Raw genomic sequence first — 12,893 nt, 5'->3', positions numbered from 1 at the left:
TGGAATTCCTGCAGCTTGTCTTTAATGAGAGCCTGGGATGGCTAAGAAAGACACAGCCCCAGCTGGGCTGTCGCATATTGGCCGGTTAGCTCAGTTGGTTAGAGCGTGGTGCTAATAACGCCAAGGTCGCGGGTTCGATCCCCGTACGGGCCATCCGTGCGCTTGATCTTTATGGTCTCAGGCATGTGTACCCTGTGGCTTTCTGCTGTCCGATGTTCTGCATTCATTGCTTGTGCTGGAGGCCTCAGATCTCTCCACTCCAAGTGGTCACCACTTTATCCATTATGAAAGGTTGTTGAAGTTTGACACAGATGGCCAAGATGCCAACTTATGTGCTTCTGTCCTCTTTCTGAGGCAGCAAGTTGTGGTCCTTTTACGCTTGAGAGTGGACTTTGGGTGCAGCATTCTGTGGCAAGTTCACTTGGCACTCTCCTACAAAATGTGCCAGCTTTTCATTACTGCTGCTTGTTTTTGCTGTCTACACTTAAAGTAGGAGTGTTGAATCTAGCTTACAGGAGTTAGTCACATTCAGTTGGACTTGTTATATACTGTTGATGACATTTCACTAGTCACCAGAAGTGTGCCCTTTGGAAGACTTCTCAAACAAAACATGCAATGAATGCAGTTATTCTAATGCTGCTAGAGCAGAGAGGTAAGTGTTCTTTGAGATGTCAGTGTGTTGGGCAAGGAACTGCAGCAACATCAGAGATGCTTGAGCCCTTGAGGATAGGGATTTTGTTAAAAGAGCTTGGCAGCAGTGGGATTCGAACCCACGCCCCCGAAGAGACTGGAGCCTTAATCCAGCGCCTTAGACCGCTCGGCCATGCTACCTGTAAGAGAGTGCTCGCTAATGACTGAAAAGCGGCGGGACATAGTCTGCATTCCATGCTCTGAATTCATTGCTTGTGCTGGAGGCCTCAGAACTCTCAACTTCAAGTATTCACCACTTTATCCATTATGAAAGGTTGTTGAAGTTTGACACAGATGGCCAAGATGCCAACTTATGTGCTTCAGTCCTCTTTCTGAGGCTGCAGATTGTGGTCACTTTACGCTTGAGAGTGGACTTTGGGTGCAGCATTCTGGCACTTAGTTCACTTGGCACTCTGCTGAAAAGTGTGCCAGCTTTTCATTAGTGCTGCTTGTTTTTTGGTGTCCACACTTAAAGTGTGAACGTGGTATCTAGCTTACAGGAGGTAGTCACATTGAGTTGGACTTGTTTTGTAACGTTGACGACATTTCACTAGTCATCTCATCAGAAGTGTGCCCTTTGGAAGACTTCTCAACCAAAACATGCAATTTCCTAATGCTGCTTTTCTGAGATTCCAGTGTGTAGAGCAAGGAACGCCAGCAAAGTGCAGCAGAAACTTCATAGACGCTTGAGCCCTCGAGGATAGGCATTTGTTAAAAGAGCTTGGCAGCAGTGGGATTCGAACCCACGCCCCCAAAGAGACTGGAGCCTAAATCCAGCGCCTTAGACCGCTCGGCCATGCTACCTACAAAAGAGTGCTCGCTAACCATTAAAAGGCGGAGGGACATATTCTACATTCCATGGATTGATGAGGCCGTGGCATAGATATAGCACACCTGGAATTCCTGCAGCTTGTCTTTAATGAGAGCCTGGGATGGCTAAGAAAGACACAGCCCCAGCTGGGCTGTCGCATATTGGCCGGTTAGCTCAGTTGGTTAGAGCGTGGTGCTAATAACGCCAAGGTCGCGGGTTCGATCCCCGTACGGGCCATCCGTGCGCTTGATCTTTATGGTCTCAGGCATGTGTACCCTGTGGCTTTCTGCTGTCCGATGTTCTGCATTCATTGCTTGTGCTGGAGGCCTCAGATCTCTCCACTCCAAGTGGTCACCACTTTATCCATTATGAAAGGTTGTTGAAGTTTGACACAGATGGCCAAGATGCCAACTTATGTGCTTCTGTCCTCTTTCTGAAGAAGCAAGTTGTGGTCCTTTTACGCTTGAGAGTGGACTTTGGGTGCAGCATTCTGTGGCAAGTTCACTTGGCACTCTCCTACAAAATGTGCCAGCTTTTCATTACTGCTGCTTGTTTTTGCTGTCTACACTTAAAGTAGGAGTGTTGAATCTAGCTTACAGGAGTTAGTCACATTCAGTTGGACTTGTTATATACTGTTGATGACATTTCACTAGTCACCAGAAGTGTGCCCTTTGGAAGACTTCTCAAACAAAACATGCAATGAATGCAGTTATTCTAATGCTGCTAGAGCAGAGAGGTAAGTGTTCTTTGAGATTCCAGTGTGTTGGGCAAGGAACTGCAGCAACATCAGAGATGCTTGAGCCCTTGAGGATAGGGATTTTGTTAAAAGAGCTTGGCAGCAGTGGGATTCGAACCCACGCCCCCGAAGAGACTGGAGCCTTAATCCAGCGCCTTAGACCGCTCGGCCATGCTACCTGTAAAAGAGTGCTCGCTAATGACTGAAAAGCGGCGGGACATAGTCTGCATTCCATGCTCTGAATTCATTGCTTGTGCTGGAGGCCTCAGAACTCTCAACTTCAAGTATTCACCACTTTATCCATTATGAAAGGTTGTTGAAGTTTGACACAGATGGCCAAGATGCCAACTTATGTGCTTCAGTCCTCTTTCTGAGGCTGCAGATTGTGGTCACTTTACGCTTGAGAGTGGACTTTGGGTGCAGCATTCTGGCACTTAGTTCACTTGGCACTCTGCTGAAAAGTGTGCCAGCTTTTCATTAGTGCTGCTTGTTTTTTGGTGTCCACACTTAAAGTGTGAACGTGGTATCTAGCTTACAGGAGGTAGTCACATTGAGTTGGACTTGTTTTGTAACGTTGACGACATTTCACTAGTCATCTCATCAGAAGTGTGCCCTTTGGAAGACTTCTCAACCAAAACATGCAATTTCCTAATGCTGCTTTTCTGAGATTCCAGTGTGTAGAGCAAGGAACGCCAGCAAAGTGCAGCAGAAACTTCATAGACGCTTGAGCCCTCGAGGATAGGCATTTGTTAAAAGAGCTTGGCAGCAGTGGGATTCGAACCCACGCCCCCAAAGAGACTGGAGCCTAAATCCAGCACCTTAGACCGCTCGGCCATGCTACCTACAAAAGAGTGCTCGCTAACCATTAAAAGGCGGAGGGACATATTCTACATTCCATGGATTGATGAGGCCGTGGCATAGATATAGCACACCTGGAATTCCTGCAGCTTGTCTTTAATGAGAGCCTGGGATGGCTAAGAAAGACACAGCCCCAGCTGGGCTGTCGCATATTGGCCGGTTAGCTCAGTTGGTTAGAGCGTGGTGCTAATAACGCCAAGGTCGCGGGTTCGATCCCCGTACGGGCCATCCGTGCGCTTGATCTTTATGGTCTCAGGCATGTGTACCCTGTGGCTTTCTGCTGTCCGATGTTCTGCATTCATTGCTTGTGCTGGAGGCCTCAGATCTCTCCACTCCAAGTGGTCACCACTTTATCCATTATGAAAGGTTGTTGAAGTTTGACACAGATGGCCAAGATGCCAACTTATGTGCTTCTGTCCTCTTTCTGAGGCAGCAAGTTGTGGTCCTTTTACGCTTGAGAGTGGACTTTGGGTGTAGCATTCTGTGGCAAGTTCACTTGGCACTCTCCTACAAAATGTGCCAGCTTTTCATTACTGCTGCTTGTTTTTGCTGTCTACACTTAAAGTAGGAGTGTTGAATCTAGCTTACAGGAGTTAGTCACATTCAGTTGGACTTGTTATATACTGTTGATGACATTTCACTAGTCACCAGAAGTGTGCCCTTTGGAAGACTTCTCAAACAAAACATGCAATGAATGCAGTTATTCTAATGCTGCTAGAGCAGAGAGGTAAGTGTTCTTTGAGATGTCAGTGTGTTGGGCAAGGAACTGCAGCAACATCAGAGATGCTTGAGCCCTTGAGGATAGGGATTTTGTTAAAAGAGCTTGGCAGCAGTGGGATTCGAACCCACGCCCCCGAAGAGACTGGAGCCTTAATCCAGCGCCTTAGACCGCTCGGCCATGCTACCTGTAAAAGAGTGCTCGCTAATGACTGAAAAGCGGCGGGACATAGTCTGCATTCCATGCTCTGAATTCATTGCTTGTGCTGGAGGCCTCAGAACTCTCAACTTCAAGTATTCACCACTTTATCCATTATGAAAGGTTGTTGAAGTTTGACACAGATGGCCAAGATGCCAACTTATGTGCTTCAGTCCTCTTTCTGAGGCTGCAGATTGTGGTCACTTTACGCTTGAGAGTGGACTTTGGGTGCAGCATTCTGGCACTTAGTTCACTTGGCACTCTGCTGAAAAGTGTGCCAGCTTTTCATTAGTGCTGCTTGTTTTTTGGTGTCCACACTTAAAGTGTGAACGTGGTATCTAGCTTACAGGAGGTAGTCACATTGAGTTGGACTTGTTTTGTAACGTTGACGACATTTCACTAGTCATCTCATCAGAAGTGTGCCCTTTGGAAGACTTCTCAACCAAAACATGCAATTTCCTAATGCTGCTTTTCTGAGATTCCAGTGTGTAGAGCAAGGAACGCCAGCAAAGTGCAGCAGAAACTTCATAGACGCTTGAGCCCTCGAGGATAGGCATTTGTTAAAAGAGCTTGGCAGCAGTGGGATTCGAACCCACGCCCCCAAAGAGACTGGAGCCTAAATCCAGCGCCTTAGACCGCTCGGCCATGCTACCTACAAAAGAGTGCTCGCTAACCATTAAAAGGCGGAGGGACATATTCTACATTCCATGGATTGATGAGGCCGTGGCATAGATATAGCACACCTGGAATTCCTGCAGCTTGTCTTTAATGAGAGCCTGGGATGGCTAAGAAAGACACAGCCCCAGCTGGGCTGTCGCATATTGGCCGGTTAGCTCAGTTGGTTAGAGCGTGGTGCTAATAACGCCAAGGTCGCGGGTTCGATCCCCGTACGGGCCATCCGTGCGCTTGATCTTTATGGTCTCAGGCATGTGTACCCTGTGGCTTTCTGCTGTCCGATGTTCTGCATTCATTGCTTGTGCTGGAGGCCTCAGATCTCTCCACTCCAAGTGGTCACCACTTTATCCATTATGAAAGGTTGTTGAAGTTTGACACAGATGGCCAAGATGCCAACTTATGTGCTTCTGTCCTCTTTCTGAGGAAGCAAGTTGTGGTCCTTTTACGCTTGAGAGTGGACTTTGGGTGCAGCATTCTGTGGCAAGTTCACTTGGCACTCTCCTACAAAATGTGCCAGCTTTTCATTACTGCTGCTTGTTTTTGCTGTCTACACTTAAAGTAGGAGTGTTGAATCTAGCTTACAGGAGTTAGTCACATTCAGTTGGACTTGTTATATACTGTTGATGACATTTCACTAGTCACCAGAAGTGTGCCCTTTGGAAGACTTCTCAAACAAAACATGCAATGAATGCAGTTATTCTAATGCTGCTAGAGCAGAGAGGTAAGTGTTCTTTGAGATTCCAGTGTGTTGGGCAAGGAACTGCAGCAACATCAGAGATGCTTGAGCCCTTGAGGATAGGGATTTTGTTAAAAGAGCTTGGCAGCAGTGGGATTCGAACCCACGCCCCCGAAGAGACTGGAGCCTTAATCCAGCGCCTTAGACCGCTCGGCCATGCTACCTGTGAAAGAGTGCTCGCTAATGACTGAAAAGCGGCGGGACATAGTCTGCATTCCATGCTCTGAATTCATTGCTTGTGCTGGAGGCCTCAGAACTCTCAACTTCAAGTATTCACCACTTTATCCATTATGAAAGGTTGTTGAAGTTTGACACAGATGGCCAAGATGCCAACTTATGTGCTTCAGTCCTCTTTCTGAGGCTGCAGATTGTGGTCACTTTACGCTTGAGAGTGGACTTTGGGTGCAGCATTCTGGCACTTAGTTCACTTGGCACTCTGCTGAAAAGTGTGCCAGCTTTTCATTAGTGCTGCTTGTTTTTTGGTGTCCACACTTAAAGTGTGAACGTGGTATCTAGCTTACAGGAGGTAGTCACATTGAGTTGGACTTGTTTTGTAACGTTGACGACATTTCACTAGTCATCTCATCAGAAGTGTGCCCTTTGGAAGACTTCTCAACCAAAACATGCAATTTCCTAATGCTGCTTTTCTGAGATTCCAGTGTGTAGAGCAAGGAACGCCAGCAAAGTGCAGCAGAAACTTCATAGACGCTTGAGCCCTCGAGGATAGGCATTTGTTAAAAGAGCTTGGCAGCAGTGGGATTCGAACCCACGCCCCCAAAGAGACTGGAGCCTAAATCCAGCGCCTTAGACCGCTCGGCCATGCTACCTACAAAAGAGTGCTCGCTAACCATTAAAAGGCGGAGGGACATATTCTACATTCCATGGATTGATGAGGCCGTGGCATAGATATAGCACACCTGGAATTCCTGCAGCTTGTCTTTAATGAGAGCCTGGGATGGCTAAGAAAGACACAGCCCCAGCTGGGCTGTCGCATATTGGCCGGTTAGCTCAGTTGGTTAGAGCGTGGTGCTAATAACGCCAAGGTCGCGGGTTCGATCCCCGTACGGGCCATCCGTGCGCTTGATCTTTATGGTCTCAGGCATGTGTACCCTGTGGCTTTCTGCTGTCCGATGTTCTGCATTCATTGCTTGTGCTGGAGGCCTCAGATCTCTCCACTCCAAGTGGTCACCACTTTATCCATTATGAAAGGTTGTTGAAGTTTGACACAGATGGCCAAGATGCCAACTTATGTGCTTCTGTCCTCTTTCTGAGGCAGCAAGTTGTGGTCCTTTTACGCTTGAGAGTGGACTTTGGGTGCAGCATTCTGTGGCAAGTTCACTTGGCACTCTCCTACAAAATGTGCCAGCTTTTCATTACTGCTGCTTGTTTTTGCTGTCTACACTTAAAGTAGGAGTGTTGAATCTAGCTTACAGGAGTTAGTCACATTCAGTTGGACTTGTTATATACTGTTGATGACATTTCACTAGTCACCAGAAGTGTGCCCTTTGGAAGACTTCTCAAACAAAACATGCAATGAATGCAGTTATTCTAATGCTGCTAGAGCAGAGAGGTAAGTGTTCTTTGAGATGTCAGTGTGTTGGGCAAGGAACTGCAGCAACATCAGAGATGCTTGAGCCCTTGAGGATAGGGATTTTGTTAAAAGAGCTTGGCAGCAGTGGGATTCGAACCCACGCCCCCGAAGAGACTGGAGCCTTAATCCAGCGCCTTAGACCGCTCGGCCATGCTACCTGCAAAAGAGTGCTCGCTAATGACTGAAAAGCGGCGGGACATAGTCTGCATTCCATGCTCTGAATTCATTGCTTGTGCTGGAGGCCTCAGAACTCTCAACTTCAAGTATTCACCACTTTATCCATTATGAAAGGTTGTTGAAGTTTGACACAGATGGCCAAGATGCCAACTTATGTGCTTCAGTCCTCTTTCTGAGGCTGCAGATTGTGGTCACTTTACGCTTGAGAGTGGACTTTGGGTGCAGCATTCTGGCACTTAGTTCACTTGGCACTCTGCTGAAAAGTGTGCCAGCTTTTCATTAGTGCTGCTTGTTTTTTGGTGTCCACACTTAAAGTGTGAACGTGGTATCTAGCTTACAGGAGGTAGTCACATTGAGTTGGACTTGTTTTGTAACGTTGACGACATTTCACTAGTCATCTCATCAGAAGTGTGCCCTTTGGAAGACTTCTCAACCAAAACATGCAATTTCCTAATGCTGCTTTTCTGAGATTCCAGTGTGTAGAGCAAGGAACGCCAGCAAAGTGCAGCAGAAACTTCATAGACGCTTGAGCCCTCGAGGATAGGCATTTGTTAAAAGAGCTTGGCAGCAGTGGGATTCGAACCCACGCCCCCAAAGAGACTGGAGCCTAAATCCAGCGCCTTAGACCGCTCGGCCATGCTACCTACAAAAGAGTGCTCGCTAACCATTAAAAGGCGGAGGGACATATTCTACATTCCATGGATTGATGAGGCCGTGGCATAGATATAGCACACCTGGAATTCCTGCAGCTTGTCTTTAATGAGAGCCTGGGATGGCTAAGAAAGACACAGCCCCAGCTGGGCTGTCGCATATTGGCCGGTTAGCTCAGTTGGTTAGAGCGTGGTGCTAATAACGCCAAGGTCGGGGGTTCGATCCCCGTACGGGCCATCCGTGCGCTTGATCTTTATGGTCTCAGGCATGTGTACCCTGTGGCTTTCTGCTGTCCGATGTTCTGCATTCATTGCTTGTGCTGGAGGCCTCAGATCTCTCCACTCCAAGTGGTCACCACTTTATCCATTATGAAAGGTTGTTGAAGTTTGACACAGATGGCCAAGATGCCAACTTATGTGCTTCTGTCCTCTTTCTGAGGCAGCAAGTTGTGGTCGTTTTACGCTTGAGAGTGGACTTTGGGTGCAGCATTCTGTGGCAAGTTCACTTGGCACTCTCCTACAAAATGTGCCAGCTTTTCATTACTGCTGCTTGTTTTTGCTGTCTACACTTAAAGTAGGAGTGTTGAATCTAGCTTACAGGAGTTAGTCACATTCAGTTGGACTTGTTATATACTGTTGATGACATTTCACTAGTCACCAGAAGTGTGCCCTTTGGAAGACTTCTCAAACAAAACATGCAATGAATGCAGTTATTCTAATGCTGCTAGAGCAGAGAGGTAAGTGTTCTTTGAGATGTCAGTGTGTTGGGCAAGGAACTGCAGCAACATCAGAGATGCTTGAGCCCTTGAGGATAGGGATTTTGTTAAAAGAGCTTGGCAGCAGTGGGATTCGAACCCACGCCCCCGAAGAGACTGGAGCCTTAATCCAGCGCCTTAGACCGCTCGGCCATGCTACCTGTAAAAGAGTGCTCGCTAATGACTGAAAAGCGGCGGGACATAGTCTGCATTCCATGCTCTGAATTCATTGCTTGTGCTGGAGGCCTCAGAACTCTCAACTTCAAGTATTCACCACTTTATCCATTATGAAAGGTTGTTGAAGTTTGACACAGATGGCCAAGATGCCAACTTATGTGCTTCAGTCCTCTTTCTGAGGCTGCAGATTGTGGTCACTTTACGCTTGAGAGTGGACTTTGGGTGCAGCATTCTGGCACTTAGTTCACTTGGCACTCTGCTGAAAAGTGTGCCAGCTTTTCATTAGTGCTGCTTGTTTTTTGGTGTCCACACTTAAAGTGTGAACGTGGTATCTAGCTTACAGGAGGTAGTCACATTGAGTTGGACTTGTTTTGTAACGTTGACGACATTTCACTAGTCATCTCATCAGAAGTGTGCCCTTTGGAAGACTTCTCAACCAAAACATGCAATTTCCTAATGCTGCTTTTCTGAGATTCCAGTGTGTAGAGCAAGGAACGCCAGCAAAGTGCAGCAGAAACTTCATAGACGCTTGAGCCCTCGAGGATAGGCATTTGTTAAAAGAGCTTGGCAGCAGTGGGATTCGAACCCACGCCCCCAAAGAGACTGGAGCCTAAATCCAGCGCCTTAGACCGCTCGGCCATGCTACCTACAAAAGAGTGCTCGCTAACCATTAAAAGGCGGAGGGACATATTCTACATTCCATGGATTGATGAGGCCGTGGCATAGATATAGCACACCTGGAATTCCTGCAGCTTGTCTTTAATGAGAGCCTGGGATGGCTAAGAAAGACACAGCCCCAGCTGGGCTGTCGCATATTGGCCGGTTAGCTCAGTTGGTTAGAGCGTGGTGCTAATAACGCCAAGGTCGCGGGTTCGATCCCCGTACGGGCCATCCGTGCGCTTGATCTTTATGGTCTCAGGCATGTGTACCCTGTGGCTTTCTGCTGTCCGATGTTCTGCATTCATTGCTTGTGCTGGAGGCCTCAGATCTCTCCACTCCAAGTGGTCACCACTTTATCCATTATGAAAGGTTGTTGAAGTTTGACACAGATGGCCAAGATGCCAACTTATGTGCTTCTGTCCTCTTTCTGAGGCAGCAAGTTGTGGTCCTTTTACGCTTGAGAGTGGACTTTGGGTGCAGCATTCTGTGGCAAGTTCACTTGGCACTCTCCTACAAAATGTGCCAGCTTTTCATTACTGCTGCTTGTTTTTGCTGTCTACACTTAAAGTAGGAGTGTTGAATCTAGCTTACAGGAGTTAGTCACATTCAGTTGGACTTGTTATATACTGTTGATGACATTTCACTAGTCACCAGAAGTGTGCCCTTTGGAAGACTTCTCAAACAAAACATGCAATGAATGCAGTTATTCTAATGCTGCTAGAGCAGAGAGGTAAGTGTTCTTTGAGATGTCAGTGTGTTGGGCAAGGAACTGCAGCAACATCAGAGATGCTTGAGCCCTTGAGGATAGGGATTTTGTTAAAAGAGCTTGGCAGCAGTGGGATTCGAACCCACGCCCCCGAAGAGACTGGAGCCTTAATCCAGCGCCTTAGACCGCTCGGCCATGCTACCTGTAAAAGAGTGCTCGCTAATGACTGAAAAGCGGCGGGACATAGTCTGCATTCCATGCTCTGAATTCATTGCTTGTGCTGGAGGCCTCAGAACTCTCAACTTCAAGTATTCACCACTTTATCCATTATGAAAGGTTGTTGAAGTTTGACACAGATGGCCAAGATGCCAACTTATGTGCTTCAGTCCTCTTTCTGAGGCTGCAGATTGTGGTCACTTTACGCTTGAGAGTGGACTTTGGGTGCAGCATTCTGGCACTTAGTTCACTTGGCACTCTGCTGAAAAGTGTGCCAGCTTTTCATTAGTGCTGCTTGTTTTTTGGTGTCCACACTTAAAGTGTGAACGTGGTATCTAGCTTACAGGAGGTAGTCACATTGAGTTGGACTTGTTTTGTAACGTTGACGACATTTCACTAGTCATCTCATCAGAAGTGTGCCCTTTGGAAGACTTCTCAACCAAAACATGCAATTTCCTAATGCTGCTTTTCTGAGATTCCAGTGTGTAGAGCAAGGAACGCCAGCAAAGTGCAGCAGAAACTTCATAGACGCTTGAGCCCTCGAGGATAGGCATTTGTTAAAAGAGCTTGGCAGCAGTGGGATTCGAACCCACGCCCCCAAAGAGACTGGAGCCTAAATCCAGCGCCTTAGACCGCTCGGCCATGCTACCTACAAAAGAGTGCTTGCTAACCATTAAAAGGCGGAGGGACATATTCTACATTCCATGGATTGATGAGGCCGTGGCATAGATATAGCACACCTGGAATTCCTGCAGCTTGTCTTTAATGAGAGCCTGGGATGGCTAAGAAAGACACAGCCCCAGCTGGGCTGTCGCATATTGGCCGGTTAGCTCAGTTGGTTAGAGCGTGGTGCTAATAACGCCAAGGTCGGGGGTTCGATCCCCGTACGGGCCATCCGTGCGCTTGATCTTTATGGTCTCAGGCATGTGTACCCTGTGGCTTTCTGCTGTCCGATGTTCTGCATTCATTGCTTGTGCTGGAGGCCTCAGATCTCTCCACTCCAAGTGGTCACCACTTTATCCATTATGAAAGGTTGTTGAAGTTTGACACAGATGGCCAAGATGCCAACTTATGTGCTTCTGTCCTCTTTCTGAGGCAGCAAGTTGTGGTCGTTTTACGCTTGAGAGTGGACTTTGGGTGCAGCATTCTGTGGCAAGTTCACTTGGCACTCTCCTACAAAATGTGCCAGCTTTTCATTACTGCTGCTTGTTTTTGCTGTCTACACTTAAAGTAGGAGTGTTGAATCTAGCTTACAGGAGTTAGTCACATTCAGTTGGACTTGTTATATACTGTTGATGACATTTCACTAGTCACCAGAAGTGTGCCCTTTGGAAGACTTCTCAAACAAAACATGCAATGAATGCAGTTATTCTAATGCTGCTAGAGCAGAGAGGTAAGTGTTCTTTGAGATGTCAGTGTGTTGGGCAAGGAACTGCAGCAACATCAGAGATGCTTGAGCCCTTGAGGATAGGGATTTTGTTAAAAGAGCTTGGCAGCAGTGGGATTCGAACCCACGCCCCCGAAGAGACTGGAGCCTTAATCCAGCGCCTTAGACCGCTCGGCCATGCTACCTGTAAAAGAGTGCTCGCTAATGACTGAAAAGTGGCGGGACATAGTCTGCATTCCATGCTCTGAATTCATTGCTTGTGCTGGAGGCCTCAGAACTCTCAACTTCAAGTATTCACCACTTTATCCATTATGAAAGGTTGTTGAAGTTTGACACAGATGGCCAAGATGCCAACTTATGTGCTTCAGTCCTCTTTCTGAGGCTGCAGATTGTGGTCACTTTACGCTTGAGAGTGGACTTTGGGTGCAGCATTCTGGCACTTAGTTCACTTGGCACTCTGCTGAAAAGTGTGCCAGCTTTTCATTAGTGCTGCTTGTTTTTTGGTGTCCACACTTAAAGTGTGAACGTGGTATCTAGCTTACAGGAGGTAGTCACATTGAGTTGGACTTGTTTTGTAACGTTGACGACATTTCACTAGTCATCTCATCAGAAGTGTGCCCTTTGGAAGACTTCTCAACCAAAACATGCAATTTCCTAATGCTGCTTTTCTGAGATTCCAGTGTGTAGAGCAAGGAACGCCAGCAAAGTGCAGCAGAAACTTCATAGACGCTTGAGCCCTCGAGGATAGGCATTTGTTAAAAGAGCTTGGCAGCAGTGGGATTCGAACCCACGCCCCCAAAGAGACTGGAGCCTAAATCCAGCGCCTTAGACCGCTCGGCCATGCTACCTACAAAAGAGTGCTCGCTAACCATTAAAAGGCGGAGGGACATATTCTACATTCCATGGATTGATGAGGCCGTGGCATAGATATAGCACACCTGGAATTCCTGCAGCTTGTCTTTAATGAGAGCCTGGGATGGCTAAGAAAGACACAGCCCCAGCTGGGCTGTCGCATATTGGCCGGTTAGCTCAGTTGGTTAGAGCGTGGTGCTAATAACGCCAAGGTCGCGGGTTCGATCCCCGTACGGGCCATCCGTGCGCTTGATCTTTATGGTCTCAGGCATGTGTACCCTGTGGCTTTCTGCTGTCCGA

At 47.4% G+C, this 12,893-nt stretch overlaps 23 non-coding genes across 23 annotated transcripts; 7 read left to right on the top strand and 16 right to left on the bottom strand.

The window, feature by feature from the left end:
- Positions 1-79: 79 nt before the first annotated feature.
- On the top strand, positions 80-153 carry TRNAI-AAU (transfer RNA isoleucine (anticodon AAU)). The gene has a single exon. It is a non-coding gene; the product is annotated as a tRNA-Ile (tRNA).
- A 596-nt stretch (positions 154-749) lies between these two features.
- On the bottom strand, positions 750-831 carry TRNAL-AAG (transfer RNA leucine (anticodon AAG)). The gene has a single exon. It is a non-coding gene; the product is annotated as a tRNA-Leu (tRNA).
- Positions 832-1,412: 581 nt separating this feature from the next.
- TRNAL-UAG (transfer RNA leucine (anticodon UAG)) lies at positions 1,413-1,494 on the bottom strand. The gene has a single exon. It is a non-coding gene; the product is annotated as a tRNA-Leu (tRNA).
- Positions 1,495-1,664: 170 nt separating this feature from the next.
- Positions 1,665-1,738, top strand: TRNAI-AAU (transfer RNA isoleucine (anticodon AAU)). The gene has a single exon. It is a non-coding gene; the product is annotated as a tRNA-Ile (tRNA).
- A 596-nt stretch (positions 1,739-2,334) lies between these two features.
- Positions 2,335-2,416, bottom strand: TRNAL-AAG (transfer RNA leucine (anticodon AAG)). The gene has a single exon. It is a non-coding gene; the product is annotated as a tRNA-Leu (tRNA).
- Positions 2,417-2,997: 581 nt separating this feature from the next.
- TRNAL-UAG (transfer RNA leucine (anticodon UAG)) lies at positions 2,998-3,079 on the bottom strand. Its single transcript has one exon. It is a non-coding gene; the product is annotated as a tRNA-Leu (tRNA).
- Positions 3,080-3,249: 170 nt separating this feature from the next.
- On the top strand, positions 3,250-3,323 carry TRNAI-AAU (transfer RNA isoleucine (anticodon AAU)). Its single transcript has one exon. It is a non-coding gene; the product is annotated as a tRNA-Ile (tRNA).
- A 596-nt stretch (positions 3,324-3,919) lies between these two features.
- TRNAL-AAG (transfer RNA leucine (anticodon AAG)) lies at positions 3,920-4,001 on the bottom strand. Its single transcript has one exon. It is a non-coding gene; the product is annotated as a tRNA-Leu (tRNA).
- A 581-nt stretch (positions 4,002-4,582) lies between these two features.
- TRNAL-UAG (transfer RNA leucine (anticodon UAG)) lies at positions 4,583-4,664 on the bottom strand. Its single transcript has one exon. It is a non-coding gene; the product is annotated as a tRNA-Leu (tRNA).
- Positions 4,665-4,834: 170 nt separating this feature from the next.
- On the top strand, positions 4,835-4,908 carry TRNAI-AAU (transfer RNA isoleucine (anticodon AAU)). Its single transcript has one exon. It is a non-coding gene; the product is annotated as a tRNA-Ile (tRNA).
- A 596-nt stretch (positions 4,909-5,504) lies between these two features.
- TRNAL-AAG (transfer RNA leucine (anticodon AAG)) lies at positions 5,505-5,586 on the bottom strand. The gene has a single exon. It is a non-coding gene; the product is annotated as a tRNA-Leu (tRNA).
- A 581-nt stretch (positions 5,587-6,167) lies between these two features.
- On the bottom strand, positions 6,168-6,249 carry TRNAL-UAG (transfer RNA leucine (anticodon UAG)). The gene has a single exon. It is a non-coding gene; the product is annotated as a tRNA-Leu (tRNA).
- A 170-nt stretch (positions 6,250-6,419) lies between these two features.
- TRNAI-AAU (transfer RNA isoleucine (anticodon AAU)) lies at positions 6,420-6,493 on the top strand. Its single transcript has one exon. It is a non-coding gene; the product is annotated as a tRNA-Ile (tRNA).
- Positions 6,494-7,089: 596 nt separating this feature from the next.
- Positions 7,090-7,171, bottom strand: TRNAL-AAG (transfer RNA leucine (anticodon AAG)). The gene has a single exon. It is a non-coding gene; the product is annotated as a tRNA-Leu (tRNA).
- A 581-nt stretch (positions 7,172-7,752) lies between these two features.
- TRNAL-UAG (transfer RNA leucine (anticodon UAG)) lies at positions 7,753-7,834 on the bottom strand. The gene has a single exon. It is a non-coding gene; the product is annotated as a tRNA-Leu (tRNA).
- Positions 7,835-8,674: 840 nt separating this feature from the next.
- TRNAL-AAG (transfer RNA leucine (anticodon AAG)) lies at positions 8,675-8,756 on the bottom strand. The gene has a single exon. It is a non-coding gene; the product is annotated as a tRNA-Leu (tRNA).
- Positions 8,757-9,337: 581 nt separating this feature from the next.
- TRNAL-UAG (transfer RNA leucine (anticodon UAG)) lies at positions 9,338-9,419 on the bottom strand. The gene has a single exon. It is a non-coding gene; the product is annotated as a tRNA-Leu (tRNA).
- Positions 9,420-9,589: 170 nt separating this feature from the next.
- Positions 9,590-9,663, top strand: TRNAI-AAU (transfer RNA isoleucine (anticodon AAU)). Its single transcript has one exon. It is a non-coding gene; the product is annotated as a tRNA-Ile (tRNA).
- A 596-nt stretch (positions 9,664-10,259) lies between these two features.
- TRNAL-AAG (transfer RNA leucine (anticodon AAG)) lies at positions 10,260-10,341 on the bottom strand. The gene has a single exon. It is a non-coding gene; the product is annotated as a tRNA-Leu (tRNA).
- Positions 10,342-10,922: 581 nt separating this feature from the next.
- On the bottom strand, positions 10,923-11,004 carry TRNAL-UAG (transfer RNA leucine (anticodon UAG)). Its single transcript has one exon. It is a non-coding gene; the product is annotated as a tRNA-Leu (tRNA).
- An 840-nt stretch (positions 11,005-11,844) lies between these two features.
- TRNAL-AAG (transfer RNA leucine (anticodon AAG)) lies at positions 11,845-11,926 on the bottom strand. Its single transcript has one exon. It is a non-coding gene; the product is annotated as a tRNA-Leu (tRNA).
- A 581-nt stretch (positions 11,927-12,507) lies between these two features.
- Positions 12,508-12,589, bottom strand: TRNAL-UAG (transfer RNA leucine (anticodon UAG)). Its single transcript has one exon. It is a non-coding gene; the product is annotated as a tRNA-Leu (tRNA).
- A 170-nt stretch (positions 12,590-12,759) lies between these two features.
- TRNAI-AAU (transfer RNA isoleucine (anticodon AAU)) lies at positions 12,760-12,833 on the top strand. Its single transcript has one exon. It is a non-coding gene; the product is annotated as a tRNA-Ile (tRNA).
- Positions 12,834-12,893: the final 60 nt, after the last annotated feature.

This window comes from Aquarana catesbeiana, linkage group LG12, assembly GCF_042186555.1.
Source record: "Aquarana catesbeiana isolate 2022-GZ linkage group LG12, ASM4218655v1, whole genome shotgun sequence".
NCBI classification, from domain to species: domain Eukaryota; kingdom Metazoa; phylum Chordata; class Amphibia; order Anura; family Ranidae; genus Aquarana; species Aquarana catesbeiana.
This window is presented reverse-complemented; position numbering and strand designations above follow the sequence as displayed.